The sequence below is a fragment of the Triticum dicoccoides genome, chromosome 7B, assembly GCF_002162155.2.
Source record: "Triticum dicoccoides isolate Atlit2015 ecotype Zavitan chromosome 7B, WEW_v2.0, whole genome shotgun sequence".
Classification (NCBI taxonomy): Eukaryota; Viridiplantae; Streptophyta; class Magnoliopsida; order Poales; family Poaceae; genus Triticum; species Triticum dicoccoides.
The window spans coordinates 758,618,070-758,625,361 of record NC_041393.1 but is presented as its reverse complement, the minus strand read 5'-3'; the positions used below and the strand labels follow the sequence as shown (position 1 = coordinate 758,625,361).

At 45.7% G+C, this 7,292-nt stretch overlaps 1 pseudogene; it reads right to left on the bottom strand.

Moving 5' to 3' along the window:
• Positions 1-4,902: 4,902 nt before the first annotated feature.
• The window catches only part of LOC119339710, a 9,392-nt pseudogene continuing 7,002 nt past the window's right edge, over positions 4,903-7,292 (bottom strand).

Here is a 7,292-nt window from a genome sequence, read left to right as displayed (position 1 = left end):
GAGATCCAGAGCCGCCCGCGCCGCTGCGGGCCAGGAGAGCCCCGCCGCCGCCGTCCGCTGCGCGGGCTTAGCCCGGCCGCGTCATTCGGCGGCGGCGAGGGGAGGTGGAGGGGGCGGGGTGGGACGAGGCGCCGGCGGTGCTGGGCTCCGCCCGAGCCGCCCAGAGGCGACGCGGGGGACGGGAAGGGGATCTGAGTGCCTATATATTGTTTTTTCACTTATTCTTAGATACAATACAATCAATAAAGTGGATTTATGTTGTTTTTCTGACCTTCCGTTCATTACTCTGAATCTGCAGAACAATTACGGCCTACAGTGGCTTTGGCATTCAGGATTTCGTTGATTCATCCAAACAATAATAAGCAGTAAAAGTGACAGAAGCATCATCCAGAAGTAGCTGTGCAGTTCTACCAGGACCATTTCAAAGGTAAGCGAATCACTCCTTCCCTCTTTTTTTATAATTATTCCTTGTTTAGCATCTCAGCGGTGCTTGTTGCTCCCATCTGCAGTATACTTGTCGCGAGCTACCCTCGACACATTGGAGTTCTGAAATGATGGCCGGGCGGAAAGTTTCATCCAAGAGGAAGAAAAAACACTTTGAATGCATATTGGTGTAAGCAACAGACCTTCTTTGCTCCATTTTTGGTGCCATAATGCAACTATGTCTCACACCCTTTTCTGAATCTCTCGATGCTAAAACATGTTTGTTTTTTGCAATATTGGAAGAGGTACGTTATTTTTCATGCTCTTGGTCAGTCCATGGTACCACCCACTGCCAACTACATCTTGTGCCAATTGTGGAGACTGCATATATATATGGTAAAGTTTCACTGACCGGCATTGATCCTTCAGAGTTTCAGTTCCTATTTACCGGGTTTACCAACTGACCAGCTCAAAGTAATGAATTATATAATTGAGTTTCCTTGCTTTGTTCATTTTCTGTATTTACATTCATTACTTGGATTCTGCAGAACAATAATAGCCATCAGTCAGTTTGGCTGTTGGAATTCACAACTTGGTTGTAGCGTCCAAACTATAACAGCAATGGAGACATATGTCGTGTTCATTTCTCTGATCTTTGAATTCATTCCTTGGATTATGCAGAACCATTGTACCCAATCTTGAATTCTGCAGTTGTATACATTTCAAGCGAGCGAGTGATGGAGACGGCCATCGAGCTGTTCTCCCAATTCAGCTGTTGTATACATTTCAAGTAAGCATCAACTGTACCTATTGCCTTTCATGGTTTTAACAGTGAGACACCATGCAAAAATAAAATAAAATCTGTAACAATATCAGTATTGATGCAATTGTAATGTTTTTCTTCTAATTTGGATTATGATAAACGTTTCAGTTCTGAGATAAAAGAAGCTTCTCCGGCACACACACATCGCTTGCTTCTTAGTGTTTTGGCAGCATTTGTGTCGCAAGATTAACTGTTTGAGTGGAAGACTAAATTTATCCTCTGGTAAGTTCATCTGTCTGGACAGTTTTGGACGACAAGAGTGCTGCATTCTCCTTGGTTTAAAGCAAGATGTTTGCTTAGCCTTTTTATGATGAATACATCTCAGTGCTAAAACAACACGTTTCATTCCTGCAGTATCGGATGAAATAGGTTGGGTACGAGCTTGCTCACACAGTACATCTTGCGCACCACGGACCTCCAAGTACATCTTATGCACATCACAGATCACCATCCAGAAAGAAAAAAAACATCTTGCTGCGGGTTGTTGGTATCCATCAGAGCTTCAGTCCCAGTTTAGCAGGTTCACCCCTGTTGGCCAACTCAAAGTAACGAACTGAGGCATTTAAATTTAAATTAGACGATGAGTTCTATTTACCTTAGATAATTTCCTCGGATTCTGCAGAACAAGTTGTAGCCAGCAGCCAATTCTGAAGCTGGTTGCTCCATCGAGACAAAAAAATTAACAAGTGAGCCTGTGCCTTCATATCTCGACGGAGTGCCGCGTAGTTTTGGATCGACTATATCAAAGGTACTGATTACATCACATGTGGTCCGTGTTGCACGATCGATGATTCAAATTTTTTTGGTACTGATTTGTTTCATGTATGTGGTGGCATGCATGCATCATGGTGCAGGTGTCTGTCCACCAGGCTCCTTGGTGATGAACCTGAAGTCCTCAACCCTGAGGATACAGTGCTGCAACTGCCCCGGCGCCTTGCTGCCTTCACGTCCCGGGCCGCTCATTGCCCGTCAGGCACCCGTTCGCTCGCTCACCGCTGCCGCCGCCGGCCAGCTCCCCACCCAATCCATCTCCCTCCACCTCCTCTCATCTTCCTCCCCCCTCCTTGTTACTGTACATGCTGGCTCAGTCCGTCGTGCGTGTGCAGAGTTTACTAGCTGCACCAGCCTTATCTACTGAACTTGACGAATAGTCTTTTTTTTTTTGCGGGGAACTTGACGAATAGTCAGTATCCAGTCTGGATCGGATCTCTCAGAAATGTCTCCTTTGGAAAATCACGCGTGTTTCTCTAGTGTTGACCAGTCCTCCCTACGTACTGTAATAAACTTACTTGTAATAAGCATGGAGTTTGATTATTGCAGTTCCAGCCCCAGCTAGCAAGCAAGAACCTGAGAAGAAAGTCTAATTCCAGTCTTGTTGTAACTGCTGCTTGCTTCAGTCTGGAGTCTGGACATCCTAACTGTAGCCAGCTTGTTAACCCCGACGAAACTGGAGCACCGCTTCTTGTTCAGATGTGTACTTGTTTAATTATTAGTGTGAAGCAGTACACTCTTAATAAATAAATTGTCCATTCTTGGATTGTGCGTGCGTCCACATGGATTTCATACCCTCTCTTTAGCCTTGTTAAATTTCCAGCATTATTCTCTTGTTTTGCTTCCATACGAGAATGTGATTATTTGCAACACGGTAATTCCTGGCAACCTAAGAACCCCAGTGTGGTGAGGCTAGTAAAGTGTGGGCTATGATCTAAAATCGCGTGGGCTGGGCCGTATCATTGCCTTGACAAAAATGCCTTCCAAGCCATCTGGTCAGCTAGGAGGAAGGCGATTCATGAAGGAATATTTCAAAGTCCGCAGGCTACTCACATCACATGTTCGTCCAGAGGTTTATCTCTGAACTTGACATGATCAAGTGTCCATCCCCAGCTCAACCGAGTACACGTACAAGAACGGTTGGAAGCTCGCGACCTAAAGCGCCGCCCCCGGGTTTTGCTAAGGTATATGTCGATGCAGGTGTTGCTCGATCTAGGGGAACGGCAGCGGCTATATGCCGGGACGACCAAGGAAGCAGTTCTTCCCTGCTAATTTATGGCATGCAGGATCCAGCCACACTGGAGATCATTGCATGTCGGGAGGCTTTGGCGTTGGCTGAGGATTTGGGAGTCCAGAACGTTGTTATCTCGTCGGATGCAAAACAAGCAATACAAGACCTGAATAATGCCAGTAGAGGACGCTATGGGGCTATCATCGAGGAGATTCAAGCTAGAGCAGCTAATTTTACATGCAATTTTATGTATGAAAGTCGTTCAGTCAACATAGACGGCACACAAACTTGCTAGATTTTCTCTTTCATTAGAACACAGGCGCCATCTGTGGCTTATCCAGCCCCATGATTCTACTTGTATCCCACACTTTGTGGTTTATGATCAATAAAGCTTTTGCTTTACCACTAAAAAAAAGCCATTTTGTTTCGCCGTGGTCGGCCGCCTCCCACACTGGCGACGGCGACCTCCTCCTCGTCGTCGGCGACAGGCTCGCTCACCCCTCAACCTTGATAGGAGATCTGAGCCCACCGCCCGCCGCCCGCCGTCTGCATCACATCCCCTTCCCCACTTCCTCTGTACGCGGACTAGCGTCATAGCAGTAGTCGGCACGCGGGACATGGACTGCCGTTGTCTTCTCCGACTCCGGCGGTCTGGCCTACTCTGTCATTTTCGTTGATCCACGAGAGGCGAGGTGAGCCTACCTCCCCTCTTTTTTGTTTTACGCTGTACCTGGTGCCTGAGGCTAGTCCGTGTTTCCGTGCACTCAAGTCTCAAGGTGCCTGCTAAAATGTACAAGCCACTATTTTCAATCTTTAGGGAGCGGGCTTTTTGGGAAGGCCGTAGTGGGCCTCCTTCGCTGCATTTGCTAGCTAAAAGTAACAGAACAATGGAAGCATTGACTCTGCGACTCACCAGTCGATCGATTGGTGAGACTCCTTGTATTTGATTCTTCTTTGCGTTTGCTAGCTAACCGCATCCTGCAACGAAGCTTTTGCGCTCCTTCTTTTTTGTTTTTTGTTTCTTACAGAGGAGACATTGCAGGTCACTCTCTTCTTCCTGAGCAAATACTCCTCGAATACATCTTAATTTGCAAATCGGACTGTCGCCCTCCTCGAGCTCCTGGTTTTTTTATGCTGGCTTGTACTTCGGTTTCAGATCTTGCTTGGTACTCCCTCCATTTCATAATAGTGCAGCTGCACTTGTATCCCACACTCATGGCCATGCCTTCCTCCAAAAACCACTATGCCACCTGAGTCATAATGAATAAATGTAGCGTTCCTGTCAGATAGAATGTAAACAATTTTTCGTTTTGTAGTTACTACTTAGGTTCTGCCATGTCAGGTTTCTTATAAGATGGTTGATTCTAAATAAGACACAAAAGCACCGCTAATAATCATCAGCCGGAGCAGAAACCAACACGGAGAGCAAAACATCAGTTGTGGATGGCGATGTACTGGTAACTTCTGCTTAATTACCTGCGGATTTGAATGGATGAAATTAGCTCTACAGCACAACTGTCCCGGTCCCGCCTTCTCCGTCGCTCACAGGCTCCTCTCCTTCTTCTACTAATTCTTTGGGTAAAGCTTTGGAACAACGAAAAAAGAATGAGCATTAATTAATTTGCAATGTTGGGCCAGAGATCAGAGAATTAAGCTAGCTTATTATGTCAAAGTCTACAGAAGCCTGGCTGCGGGAGAGCAAAAGCTTACGTTCTGGAAACCAACGAAGGGCGGGGTGGTTGGGATGGACGTTCAAGGCGTGCTCCAGCATATCAGCCGCTTTCTGCACTGCTGGCAAGCAGTGTCCCTCATACCAAACAAAAACCATTACTTTGTGTAGAGAAGGGAGGTGCCGCACGTCCACGTCCAAGTCACCACCACTGATGTGCGACGCTCGGGCACAGAAGTCAATATATTCAAGCCTGGGCATAGATCCTCGTGGAAACATAGATGGCCCCGTCTGGAAATTATAGAGGATACACTCTCTCAGGCTAGGGAATGCATCATGGCCAATGATGAATCTTTCGACAGGAGTGTATTGGGCTCTGGTGGTGTTCAGATTGAGGAAACAAAGAGCGGGCAATTTCCCAAGGATCTGAAAGTCGACCTCCGGCCTCACCCTGTCCACTTGTATAAACAAGTAGGAGAGGACGGGAAGCAATGATGAATTAATCCATCTACGCAATGCCGAGGTACAACTCCTGAACCAAAGAGCGTGGAGGTGTGGAGGGGGCACCCAGCCGTTCCAGCTGGCATCGAACCTTGCATCCCCATATTGAGAAATCTCTAGGGTACGCAATTTCTGCAAATTGGCCAAGGACATCAACAAAGAATTACACACACTCTCGTCGTCTCCCTTCCACAAAATGCGAAGCACCCTCAGCTCCACCAGCTTCCCTAGCTCTTTCTCAATCGCATTAGTACCATCCACCGTCACAACGCTCAGCTCTTCTAAGGACACCAAGTTGTCTATCCCAACCGGTAATCTATAATTTGCATAAACATATAGGCACATCAAATTTCCTAGCCGAACAACACTTGATGGTACCTCGAAAGATTCACCCACCTCGAACCTGAAGTCCAATGTTTGCAAAAATTGAAGCTTTCCTATTTCAATGGGGAGAGCGTCAACCCATGTATCTAGTAGCCCTAGGTACCTCAGGTGTAATAATTTCTCAATACACCTAAGATCAATTTGGTAGCTACTTTTCCGAAGATCACAACCTGATAAGTCCAACACACGCAGCAGTTGGAGGCTTGAAAGAGACCGGATCAGATTATCATCAGTTCTAAACAGAGTAACAGACCTCAACTTTGACATACTTGCGGCATCAACCTGATGAGTGGTGAGCTCTGACATGCTATTATGAAAGGATAACCTACGAATCACGCTATCTGAATTGTTCTTGTTTTGCTTAGAGCCATCCCATATAGTAACGAAGTTTTCTTCACTCGATAGAGAACATATGAGATCAAGTACCATATCATGTACTCGACAACCTTCCGAACCAAATTGAGCATCAGCATATATTGGTTGAATCAAGTTTCTGTTTATCAGCTCACTGTAATATGTCTCTCCAACCTCAAATAGGCTAATTTCTCGTTCTCCACCCAGGATAAAGCCTTCAGCTATCCACCTCCATATCAACCATGTTTTAACTATCAGGTGATCTTCTGGGAATATACTGAGATATAAGAAACAAGATTTGAGATGTGAAGGTAGGTCGTAATAACTAAATGATAGTATTCTTTGCATATCCTTCGCGGTGCGGCCTTCCGCAAGTCCACGGCCAATAGAACTGAGTACGTTGTCCCACTGATACTTTGGCTTTATGTGTTGATCATTACTGGCTAAAAGACTAGCGATAGTAATAATGGCTAGTGGTACTCCACCACATTTCTTCAAAATTTCTCTAGATACTTCCTCCAATTCAACGGGGCATTCACTTCCTTGAGGAAATATTCTTTTGTAGAAAAGCCTTTTGGATTCATCATTAGACTAGTAGAAAAAGGACCTAATATGTGAAACATTAGTACCGGTTGGCATATGAGCCGGCACTAATGCTCCCATTAGTGCCGGTTCAAATGACTTGGCGGGAGGTGACCTTTAGTACCGGTACTACAGATGCCAGCACCTTTAGTACCGGTTCGTGGCACGAACCGGTACTAAATAGGTTGTGGCAGGCGCTATTTTTAGTCCCACTCCGCTCCCCTAACAAGAATTTGACCACCTTAAGTATGTTACTTCTCAAACCATCCCAAGCATTTGGTCTTCATTGAACTCTATGTGTAGGATCTGTGGCTGCAATAGGAGTCTTCGCCGGTTCTTAAATCAGTGGTAGATTCCTATTGACGATTTAGATTCTATACAAAAAGATCGTTGATGATCAATGTATTTTTTATATGTACTTCTGTGTAGCAGTAGCGCGCGTTTTGGCTGAAAGGCGGTACTGATCAATGTATTTTTTTTCTGCGTTCAGATGCACAATTTAAAGAAGAAGAAGAAGAGGAGGAGGAGGAGGAGGAAGAAGAAGAGGAGGAGGA